Consider the following 12,650-nt stretch of genomic DNA (forward strand, 5'->3'; position numbering starts at 1 on the left):
GGGCGCACCCTGACTAGAGCTGTCCATGGTACCTTGGGGCCCTGCAGTGCACTCCACTTCAGGAGAAGGTACTGGAGAATGTGTAAAGAAAGGGTAGTTTAAGTGATAATGAAGCCCACCCCTCTCCGTACAACAGACTTCTGATCAATCTTTGAGAATGTACTAAGTTGCGCTACTTTCCCTCTAAGAATGAGCAGAATCTCTTGCGTCATTATTTCCATTCACAATTATTTATAGATAAGAGTTCTTACTTCGAGCTCTCCTTCCCTCTTGTTCCAGCTGGTCTGGAGGGGGTCTGCCTTGCTATTGTCATGAACCTGTTGGTCATCTGTTTAAAATACAAATCAAAGATAGCTGAGAAAGCTTGCTGGAGTGTGGGCAAGCCTTTTTTTTCTTGAAAGATGCTCAAGGAGGTGGTAGAGGCAGTCGAATGTAAATCTCCAGCTCTTTTCTTTGAATTCCTATCATTTCTGCCTCTAAGGAACTCAGAATAAGTAGGCATTATGTGTGGTTGTGCTCACTTTGATAGGAATGAGGGAGGATTACCAGGGTAGACAGACGGGGCAAGTAACTGGATTGGTCCTTAGCATCTAAGCTGAAGAGACTGACCAATGAAATCAAAGTCACCAAAGAGTGGTCGTACTTTTCAGGAAAAGCTATATGAACAGGGGCATGAATCACTCCACTTTGTATTCGTCTGAGCTCTGGCCTGGTCATTCATTTCGGAGATGCATCATTTAATTGGAAAGAATACAAATCTGAGGTGTCCTAGACATCACACGCTATCTTGGGAGCCAAAAGAGACATTAGAAGATCAGCCCCCTTAATTTTGCACATGACAAAACTGAAGTCGAGAGAGGTCAGGGGATTATCCAGGGTCACACAGCTTGCTGCTGGCACAGATGGTTTCTTGGCTGTCCCCACTCAAAATGCTGTTCTTCCTTTGCCATTCTTGAGGCTTGCCTCTCTGTCACTCTTGCCTCCTTTTCCTACCTCTGGACTGGACATTTGCAGGTTTCATCCTGGCACTTTCAAGTTTCTGCAGAACACTCTAACAGACAGACAAACAAATCCACCACCAAGTGTTTCCACCTCTAGCCAAGACAATTATTCCTAACAGCAGGCTGGCTGATTGAGCCATAAAATCTAAAAGGTTGGGAGGTGGGGGGAGGGGTGTCAGGCAGGGACAGGCAGGGGTAAACAGCAGCCAGCCACTCTGTCAGTGCTGTGAGTACAAGCCACCCAATCCCTATGGCTGCTAGGAAGAAAACCCTCCTAATGCAGGCGGCTTGGCAAAGTAGTGACAGAGGCTGCCAAATGGGCAAGAAGAGGTCCCACTTTGGATGTCACTTGATTTGTAGAGCTGGTACAGGGTGGCAGAAAAGAGTTGAGTGTTGGCAAGGAAGAAAGAGAATAAAATTAAATTCACTGCATTTATATATGAGTTTTCTTCTAAGTATGCTATACCTAAAACGTAGAAGAAGCTTCTAGGCTATTAAGCTGTAATACACACACATACACATTCATATACAGAGTACATATACATATGCATCCACTGTTTTTCACATTATTATCCTGAAAATCACTTCAGCTGTATGGTATCTTTAAAACTTTCCCACCTCTAATGTGGCAAGTTTGCATCTTTTCTACAGTTTTAAACCCTTTGGCAGAACCATATACATTAACAGATTGAGATGAGCATTATTGAAATTTAGCTATTCTAAGTCATCTAAGTTGCAGAATCTCAATTTATTATGTATTTAAAACATACCAGCACTGATTAAATCAATGCAAATTAGGTTAAATAAGAACAACATGAATCAAGTGTTTTAGCAAAGTTAAGTCAAGAAACGACAACTTTTGAGTCACCACACCAAGTTGATATGGCTGTTTTTCACGCGTTTTAATTTCATGCTTCTAAGTGTCCAACCAACTAAAAAAAAAAAAAACCCTACAACAAAAAAAGAGAGAAGACCTCACCTAAAGTTTTCTCTTCCTTTGTTTATTCTTTTATATCTTTTCACCTATCTTGTGAAAATGTCTGATATACCAGGTTATATATAATGTAGCTGTTATATATACTTGGTCCACCTCTTCTTCTTGGCTAACTGCAAATTTCTGTTGGCAGATGTATTCTTTGGTATGAGACACCTGATGAGTGAGGCTTTGCATATTTTAAAAATACCCTTGACATTTTTTGTGTTTGTGTAAGGAAGGAGTTTGAGCCATCTAGCTGAACCACCATAACAGCAATTCCAGTTAGCAGGGCACCAAGGATGCTACTCCAAGTCTTTATGTCAACATGTAATTGGGAAGTAAGGCCAGATCCCCAATCTGGGCTAAGAAAAAAAATCGGTATATTGAAAATGTTGATTTAGCAAATGGGAAAGAAGACTGGAGTATGAGAGTTCTGAATCTGGTTGCCTAAACACAATCTGGAGCTAAGGGGAGGTGGAAGAGAAGCTTCTGGAGCAAGCTGGGTGCAAGTTAGGAGCGGCCAGAAGAGATCCTCGGGAGGGAGAGTTGATGAATTTCTTCTCTCCTCAAATTATAAATTAGCCCGTGCCTCATAAACCTTCCTGCTTTTTCTTGGTACTCCATATTGTGACAGCGGTTGGTGGGGGGTTTCCATATGATTTTATTTTTTCTGGTATGTCGCTATCTCTCCTGGTTCCTCTCAACTGAAGTCCACTCCCAGCTTGTTCATTTTAGTTAAAATAATTTGTGATCAAAGAGAGGCAAGCACAAAAAGTCTGAAATGAACCTGCATTCTGGGGATTGGCTTTCCATTAAAAGTCTTTGTCCATGTTCAAGGAAAGAGAAATTCAAGTGGTGATTTTAATGCTCTGACATCGCTAGCACTATCCTGGACCTTGATCTTTATGCTGTTGTCTTTAATTTTCAGTAGCAGTGAACCATGGCTTTTCTTTAAAAGGGAATATTGAGAGGAATTGGGGGAGGGTGGGAATCATCATTTCAAAAAGGACAGAATTAAGTCTGTTGTTTCTGTGGGCACACACCATACAGCTGGCATTTTCCAGAGTGCCTGGGAAGATGTATTACCTAAGAGTAAGAGCCTTCATTAAGGCTTCTCTCAGGAGATCTGCTTAGGAGAAATGGGTCAGAAAGGAGAGGTCATTCTACTCATCAAACTTTATCCTCCTCTTAAAAATGAGGCAGTGGTACAGATAGCATTGAGAAAGCACTTTCCATGCTCAGCGAATAAGGTCAGTAATGGGGGTGAACCATCAGGCCTGCCTTGCTGTCCTGGGCCCCTCTCCCCAGGTTTTCTCTGTATAGACACATGCTCTGATCACACCAGGTGAGGTGCACCTGTTGTTGTATACTCTCTCCATCTTTGCTTTACCTTCATCCTGTCTTTCAAGGTTGATGTCATATCTCTACTCTGTTTCCTTAACTGACCCTCAGCCCTCTATGTAAAGTGATCCCTCATTCTTCTGAACTCCATGAGCAGTTTATCATTTACCAGTCCTGTGGTCCTATTCACTTTGGATGGATGTTGTGATTTCTAATTATAGTATAGAACTAAAAGGGACATTAAACATCCTGGAGATAAAAAGATCCCAGTTGGGGTTTTTGGTTTGCCATTTTTTTGTCAGTGTGACCCTACCCACTTTGTTAGTCAAAATAGGGCTAAGGATAGCTATCTTAAAGGATACTTTTGAGGAATGAAATTAAGTCATCTAGGGTGGTGCCTGTAGTTCCAGGAGTAGGGTGCTGGCCCCAAATACTGGGAGTGGTAGGTTCAAACCCCGGCCCAGCCAAAAAAAAAAAAAAAAATTAAGTCGTGTATATTAGTCTGGCAACTCAAAAGCATAGGCATGAGACCAGGAACCCAGGAGATTGTTGGAAATGCAGAATCGTAGGTGTTTTTCCAAACCCATTGAATCAACTCTTCATCTAACCATTGGCCTCAGGTAATTCATTAAATTTTGAGCACTTACAAATTTCAACCTTCAACAGAAACCTACTTATCATGGATTCCCTAGTTTTATAATGGAGCAATTGAAGGGACAGAAATGTTAAATGGTGGCGCAACTTCAAAAAACCAAACTTTTAGAATTATATGTTCTCTCTCATTGGATTTTAAACACATAGAATGCAAGGTTTGTATCTATTACAATCCCATTGTCTAGGGACAGGCATCTTTTGGCTGGTTTCTTTCTATGTTATCCTAGATGGTAATGGTGTTCTGACATCTGGCATAAGACTTTGCTTGCAGACTCCCAAATCAGGAAGAATTGCATAGAGATTGATCCCATGGGGCAGCCCAGTATTTTTTCCCTTCACACATACAACTGTGGAAGGACCAGGACAGCAGAGAGGGGAAGTGGATTGCAGGTGCATTAGAATTGTGTTCCCAGAAAAAACTATGCCATTTACTTACATTACTCCTTAACTCTCTTACCACTGCCAGTCTTACACCATGGAATGTGCTTACTGCTCATGGACACTCTTACTACAGAAAAAATACAAAATAAAGAAAAGAAGATGAAAGAAAAATTTAAATGAAGATTAAGCCACCTAAAATTCAACTACCCAGAGATAAACTATTAACCTCTGGGTATGTGCTATAAATTCTTTAAGGATATGTCCCCCTTTGTTTACTATTAGGTTGTTTTTGTTTCTTACCCATTTGAAAATATGCTGTGAAGAACATCATTATATTTAAAAATGTGGGTGCCCATGTCCTTAAATGCTGATTGTAGAAGTGGAATTAGTATTCAAAAGGTGGAGACTTTTAAGAGACTTGAAATACACAATGCTAAATTGTCCCCCCTACCAAAAATAATTGTACGCTTTTTATTCTCAATAGCTCTTTTGTTTCTTTCTTTCTCTTTTCATTAGAAATCCCGTCATCCCACAAATTAAAATGACCTTTGGCACCCTCTCCTGGATGCACCTAATGAGATCTCTGCCTTTGTCTGTTCTTGGTACCTGGGAACCATTCTCCCTTCTGATACCTATTTCCTCACTTCATCCTTCAGAAACAGTTTCCACTGCAGAAGGAGGGTTGGACTTTGGGGCCTTCAAGGTTTCTTCTGGGAGTTCATGAGCTTTCAATTAGTGCATCTTATTAAGTAGCAGGCCAGCCAAATTATTTTCACAAAGGTATTTATATCTGAAAATGGTTTAAGCTAGTATTACTTCAAATGCTCTGTGGAGAGTGACAGTATTCAAATTCACTTGCAAAAAGCACAAGACTCTGCTTTCTTATTCCAGATTCACAAAATACTATCTTAATCATAAGAAATCATGTTTTTTGTGGTTTCACCCTTTTATCTCTTGATATATCTATTTATTTGGGAATATCTATTAATATGAATCCAATGGGCTAGCACAGTTTTTAAAACTTTTGTTAAATTGTAGTTTATAGGTACATTTGACTTTAAATTGGCTATCACCATACCAAAAAGCAATTCTAAGGTTCAGATCTCAAGCATTATAGCCGAACATTGGTACGGGAAACCTGTTTTTTCTTGGGCCTAAGAAATCATGGGGGATAGCTAGACAATTACACTTCCTCTGCTTGGTATTAGCAAATCTTGCCTCCTCATCCTGGTCACAAATAATGGAACCAATTTAATTCTATGGTGAATTCTGTTTCTGATATATTTTGATACTTAATTATTTTGTTTTATAGGATTTCATAGATGTTGCTAACTTTGTCCTCACAGATAAGATGAAACTCCCTAAGGACAAACCTGTTATTTTCTGCTTTTAGGTCCTTCTAATATCTACCTCTAAAGCTAGCAAAAGTCCAGATACAAGAGGCCATATATAAAGGACATAAGAATCACCAAATAGCAATAGTAAATATGGCCCTCTTTTCTTCCTGGGGTTTGGCACAGTTCTAGGTTCATAAAAACTCCTTTTGAATTAAGTTTATTAACTGGCCTGGATGTTTACCTAATCAATAGCCTACAGAATCTGACTAAATATAAAAAGCCTCTATATTACATTGACTTATAGTCACAAAATATTAACCAGGAAGGTTAAAACTTTTGTAGTTGAAGTCACGCAGATTAATGCCATTTATGTGTGGCCTCCTGTTGCAGATCTCTTTGGTATAAGAAATCCCCCACCATGCATAAGCAACAAGTCTTCTGGCATAAACTAACCTGCCTCATTGAATGTATTTATCTCTTCATTTAAACTGTCTCCACTTCTCAGGAAATAACTTCTTAATCAGGAACCTTGAGAATGCCTGTTAATTACTTAACATGCATGTTTGTTGCTGTTCTTATTTGTTTTTGTTAGGTTATTTTAAGTCAGATGGGGGTTTAATTGAGGAAATGCAGAGTTAGATAAAATATGGTGCCTGCTCTCAGTGTTCTAAGATCTGGCGTGGAAGTGATGAGTAGTAAACCATCTGGTCCTCGTGCCACAGCAGAGATGTACACATGAGCTGTGGTTGGAGAGATTTCTCTCACTAATTTAGCAAGGGCAAACAGAGGAGCTGGGAGGACAGGAAGAGAAGCTGACTAGATGGAAAGGTGGAGAAGGCCACTCTCGTCAGCAGGCAAAGTCTGTGGAAAAAATATTAAGTCTTCCGAGAGGTATCAGGTGTCTGGAGCACAAGTGTGAAGGAAGAGGGGCAAGGAGAGATGAGACCAGCATGTTAGTTTAGAGCCAGATTAGAAAAACTTTCAGCCTGGAATATGATTTCCAAATTGCTGTTGAAAGGAATATAATTCTGATGATCATCTTGAGCATGAATGAAGAAAAAGGATATTGGCAGCAAGAAGAGCAGTGGGGAGGCTACAACATCTGCCTGTGAGATATTTTGTGGGCCTGAATATATTAATAGTAGAGATGGCTAGGGTAGGGCAGGTGCAATAATAGTTCCAAAGTGGAATTGACACTATTTTAAATAGTTTTTCTAAGAAAGGTGATTTCAATTGAATGGATTGCCATAGGGTAGATGGGGGGCAAGGAAGAGTGAGGTGTGAAAACAAGTTCTAACACTGGGAGAATAAGCTGTTGATCATCTGAACAGACCTTATGGCTGGACATACAGATAAGGGGATCCCTGGGATGTGCTTCATGGTTATAGTAGAAGCAGTAGATGCAAATCCATAACAAGATTGGAATACGTCCCATGTACAATTAAAAGTCTTCACAGTCCAGCAAGATAATGTGGATGGGGAAGCAGCTGGAAAGGCAGTGCTAGGGCCTGGGTTGCCTACAAAATGCATGTTTTGATTAAAGGTCTTCTAAGTCCAATTTTTAAAGACTCTGTTTTTGGCTTAGCACCCATAGCTCAGTGATTAGGGCTCTGGCCACATGCACCGGGGCTGGTTGGTTCGAGCCCAGTCTGGGCCTGCTAAACAAACAAACAACACCACCAATAAAAAAAAAAAAAATTGGGAATTGTGGCAGGTGCCTGTAGTCTCAGCTAATTAGGAGGTTGAGACAAGAGAATCGCTTGAGCCCAAGGGTTTGAGGTTGCTGTGAGCTATGATGCTACAGCACTCTACAGAGGGTGACAAAGTGAGACTCTATCTCAACAACAACAAAAGACTCCGTTTTATTATTAAGAGCGTGATTCTACAGGCTGCATGTAGCATGAGGAATACCAGTTTGCAAAGTCTCTTTTAAGAGGTGATTTGCAACAAGGAAGAATAGGAGGGGATGGAAGAGGTAGAGTTCATCTCAGTAGGGGGGACAGTTTGATAAAATTGAGAAATACTTCCCTCGTATTTCCAAGCAGCCTTTAATATAGAGGCATGGCCCTGCAAGGCTCATTAATATGTTTTTTTCACATGGCTGGGAAAAAGAAAAAACTATGGTTGAAGTTGAAAATTGATAGATTCAGAGAGGACATCCAGATGGTAAGGGACTAACCACACTGGGGGGAAGGATGCCTGACAGTGAGTGACCCTGCAAAAAAGAAAAATAAAAAAAGTATAAAAAGGATGCTGTCTCTGTAGGGGACCTGTGTCAATGACTGGCACCTCACATCAATGTGAGATTATTCCTTGGTGAATAGACCTTCTATTGGCTTCTCCAACATGGAACGAGGTGATGGCTAGAGATCATGTCCTTCAGAGGCAAATATGTGTTTGCATTTTAACAGAAAAATCAAAGACATCTAATAACTTAGTGAAAAGAATTTCTTGAAATTCCTGGTTTTGTATTAAGCTGGAAAATGTTCTACTATTTACAAGCTGTGTGATTTGGGCAAGTGACTTGACCTCTAAGCACAAGTCTTCACCATAGTAGAATAAACTGAATTATAAAAACAGGGAAAAAATTATTAAAGTGTTATTACAGTAACTACTTCTACCAATTTCTATTATGTAAGGGCAAAATGATACTATATATATTGAAGACAAGAAGGAAAAAGAATCATAAGCATAAATGGCCTCACTTGCTACGCACACTCTTCATGGAACCTTCAGCAGTTATTACTTTATAGGCTGCATAAAAGGCAAAATCAAAGACACCCCAAATGTGATGGTTAAACAGTAATTGTTTTATTTAGTTCATGGTTCTGTGTGTCAGCTGTGGAGATCTGTGGAGACCAGGCTGACTGAGAGCTACTGTGCTTGCTCACATGTCTGTGATCATCTGAGAACTTAGGGGCGGATGTGAGGCTCTAGGGTGGCGTCACTCACAGGGCTGGCAGTTGGCAGTCTGTCGGCTTTAAATGGAGTACCTGGGTTCTCATCCAAATTTTGCTTCATCCTCCAGCAGGCTAGCTTGGGCACAATTGTGTGTTGATTGCAAGGTTCCTAGAGCAGCAGGAGCGAAGTCCCAGTGCACCAACACTTTCCAAGCCTCACCACTGGCAAATTGCTGTTGTCTGAAGCTAATCCCATGGTCAACCTGACTCAAGGAGCAGAAAAATAGGCTCCATCTCTTGATGGGAGGGCAAGAATTTATGGTTGTTTTTGCAGATTAAATATAGCAGTAAGTAAAATAGGTTAATGTCGCTATAACTCTAAGTATGAGGTGCTCTAAAGTGATTTATTTCTCAGGCCATATGTACCCAACAGTATCATCCATAAACACTGAGGACCAACAGCACAGGCATCACTTACAGCTTGTTGGAAACGCAGGGTCTCAGGCCCCACCCCAGGCATACTGTATTGAAGCAGAATTTACATTTTTACAAGCTCCCCAAGTGATCCATAAGCCCCATAAGGTTATAAAAGCACTGCATTCTTTTTTGCTATTTCTCATAATTCCCTTTCTTATGGTTGCTATGTTCTCCTGTTGAGTGATAGATCTTTGATTTTTAAAGGTGGCAGAACTATTTCCTTCTGCACAATTGAAATAGAACAAACACAGGTTTATACAGTAAAACAGGTTGCTTCACAGCATGAATAACGGGAGAGAGAGAGTTTAACATTTTCTGCTCAATTGTCCCTTGCTTTTTATAAAAATAGAAATTTAAAAATTAAGGTAACAGTCCATAAATATTTAAAAATATTGTATTTAACTAGGAAGCAGCATTTAGATGTTTGAGCAATCTTTAAAGTAGCAGCAGCTAGGCTTATACTTAAACTGACTTTATATTCCTGAACCATTGCTCAATTGCACCTTTATTTTCTGAAGGCTCAGAGATTGACTTTCCAATCTTTACTCCACAATTTCCATATCTCTAGAGTGTGTGTAAGTCTCTGGGTCCTCTAAAATTTTATACAAGTGATAAGACCAGGAGAATTTAAGCATCTGGCATGTACAGGCTGCTGGTCTAAATTTGTATGAAGCACAAGCATCCTGCAGTTTGGTAGATTCTCTTCACTTCATACTCCAGAAGCAAGGGGAAAAAATAGGAAGGGGATGCTGAGCTTCCATAATACGAATTGATTTCACCAGACCAAATGCAGACAAGTGCCATCTAAAACGCTTGTAGCTTTTCTCAATTTTTGAGTTCCCCTTTAATGGAGAAAATTTGTTACAACTTCCAATGCCCCCCACCTCCAGTTTGCATTTCACCTCAAAGTTGAAAAAAAAAGAAGAAGAAGAAGAGAGAGAGAGAATTGCACTAAAACCTAATGCGTCCTTCTGTGTGAAGTTTGCGTCAGATATTCCTTTTATGGAATGGGACAACTTCTTTGAAGTTATCACTAATGTTGTTTGAACCGGATATGCTTTGGAGTCCTGTTCTTGTCAGTCAGCCAGCCAAGCAATAGTTTACAAATAACTATCGGGCCCTTACTATATGCAGGCACATTCTAGACCTAGGAGCACAGTAATAAACAAGATTGAATAACTTTGTAAGCAAACGGATATATATGACAACTTTAGATACTGATCAAGGGAAAATTAAAATAGAACCTTGTGGAAGTGAGATGTTGAGGGGAGGGATCTGCTTTATTTAATGACAAGGCTTCCTTGAGGAGGTGTTCTTTGAGTTGACACTCGAATGATGAGCAAGAGGCAGCCGCTTCAAGTTGCAAGAGATGTGCCAAGCAGAGAGAACAGCATTCGCCCCAGCTCTGAGACTGAAGCCAGCCTGTGAAGGAGAGGCTGTAAAGTGGCCAGCATGCTGCAGTGAGTGAGATGGGCGTGGAGATGGGAGCAGGATGAGGGAAGGAGAATTTTGAACACGAGGCACACTTCCTTGAAGAATCAAGCCTCTTTTTTATAAATCTCACCAGCATCTTCATCACCTCTATTAAACCTGATACACGCAAAGTGGTTGATTACTCTATGTCAGGCACTAAATCAAAGCCCTTTAATATAGTAATTTCATTTATTTCTTAAGATGCTATGAGACCTTAGCATCTTCCAAACATACATAAGAATATAAAGGCACAGAAAACCTGAGTCACTTTGCTTAACATAGTTGGTATGGATGATGTCATGTGATTTGTCTATATTTATCCTTTTCTATGAGACAGCTAAGAGGGTGGATACCTGTGAGCCTTTTGACTCTGAAAAAGCCAAACTTGACTCTTTTAAAATCTTCCTTTGTCCCAAGGTTAGACCCAGCAAGAGGGGAAATGGGGCACTTCAAACTTTCCTCCTGGATTCCCACTCCTCCTGGCCCCCTCCTACCATCTGTTTCTGTTTGTGTAGAAAAAGAACAGAACAGCATACTGACGACCACACACATTCAGAAATCTCATTTTGTATGTGAGAGTCTGGATTCATTAACAAGTTTCTCAAACTCTCCCTGCACTCACAACACCAATCTAAACATAACCCAGTGAAGTCATGGGAATAGGTGGCGAGCAGCTTCACCATGCTCAGATGTTAGTGTCCCACACATCATCTGCTGCCTCTTACTAAGCATCTTCTGCCTCAGTGAGCAGGTTGTTTATCTCAACAGCCTCTGGGTAAATAATTGGCTTATTTTCATATCCTCTAGACTCCACACTGTTCCTCTGATTCTAACTCCTTCTAATTTCCACCCTCTTTCTAAGGGCCCTCATTTTCACTCTAGACCACACACCTATCCACCCACAAATCCATATACCACTGTATCTACTCATCCCCTCAGGGATGTAGTGGGTATTTACTGTTTTATTAACTGTGCTGAGTGCTAAGAGATACAAAATATTTTAGATAGTGGCTTGGCATCCATAGCTAAGTGGTTAGGGTGCTGGCCACATGCACTGGGGCTGGTGGGTTCGAACCTGGCCAGGGCCTACCAAACAATGACAAAGACAAGAAAAAAATACCTGGGCATTATGGCAGCACCTGTAGTCCCAGCTACTTGGGAGGCTGAGGCAAGAGAATTGCTTAAGCCCAAGAGTTTGAGGTTGCTATGAGCTGTGATGCCACAGTACTCTACAGTGGGTGATGTAGTGAGACTCTGTTTAAAAAAAAAAAAATGGGGGTATTTTCTCCTACAAAGAGTTCACTTACTAGTTGGATAATCATATTCCCAGAAGTTCATATTGATGCTTCTCTTTGAACTATTACTTATATAAAACATAAGTGATCTGCCTTAAATTGCTTAAACACGACCTTAAATTGTTCTTTCTTTGTTTCTGTATACCCAGAACCCCCTTTCCACCCCCCTCCTTTTTTTCATTCATGTCTTTTGGGTTGAAATTTCTTTAGGAAAAAGTCCAGATCGTATTTCTGGTATAGTAGTCATAGAGTTGATCTATTTTTAAGTTCTGTTTTTGCCATTTACTAGTGATTTTTTTTTAGGAAAACTTCAACTCTATGCATACAAGTGGAAGTTGGAGTGGAGGATTTCTAAGATCCGTTTGCATATGACATTCATGAATTTGTGCATTTTAGAATACCTAACAAGGGCCAGGAAGCTAAGAGGATACTCAAGGCAAAGGTGATAGCTTGTTTCAAAGGCATTTATTTCTAACCTATTTATGTGGTGGGTGTTTTTCTAACTGTAATGTAACTCTGCCTTTGACACTGAAACAAAGTAATTTTAAAAACAGGCCATTGAAAAATCATATTTGATCTGTCCTTTGAAGCTAGGGCTGTAAACAGTCTCAGGATAGCCAGCGATTCTTTTGAAGCTAGGGCTGTAAACAGTCTCAGGATAGCCAGCGATTCTTTTCCAACCTGCTTATGGGGCAATGTAAGCAGGAGATATAACCCCAAAGTAAGCCATTTCACTATTTCTGCTTTTATTGGGATACCTTACACTAGACATTCAACATTGGCAATATCAGCATGGTCCTAGAAGAGGTGTTAGC

The 12,650-nt window shown here is 40.3% G+C and overlaps 1 protein-coding gene across 3 annotated transcripts in view; it reads left to right on the plus strand.

Annotated features, from left to right (window-relative positions):
* The window catches only part of CTNNA2 (catenin alpha 2), a 1,130,561-nt gene that overhangs the window by 766,964 nt on the left and 350,947 nt on the right, over positions 1–12,650 (plus strand). The window lies entirely within an intron of this gene.

This window comes from Nycticebus coucang, chromosome 4 (genome assembly GCF_027406575.1).
Source record: "Nycticebus coucang isolate mNycCou1 chromosome 4, mNycCou1.pri, whole genome shotgun sequence".
Classification (NCBI taxonomy): Eukaryota; Metazoa; Chordata; class Mammalia; order Primates; family Lorisidae; genus Nycticebus; species Nycticebus coucang.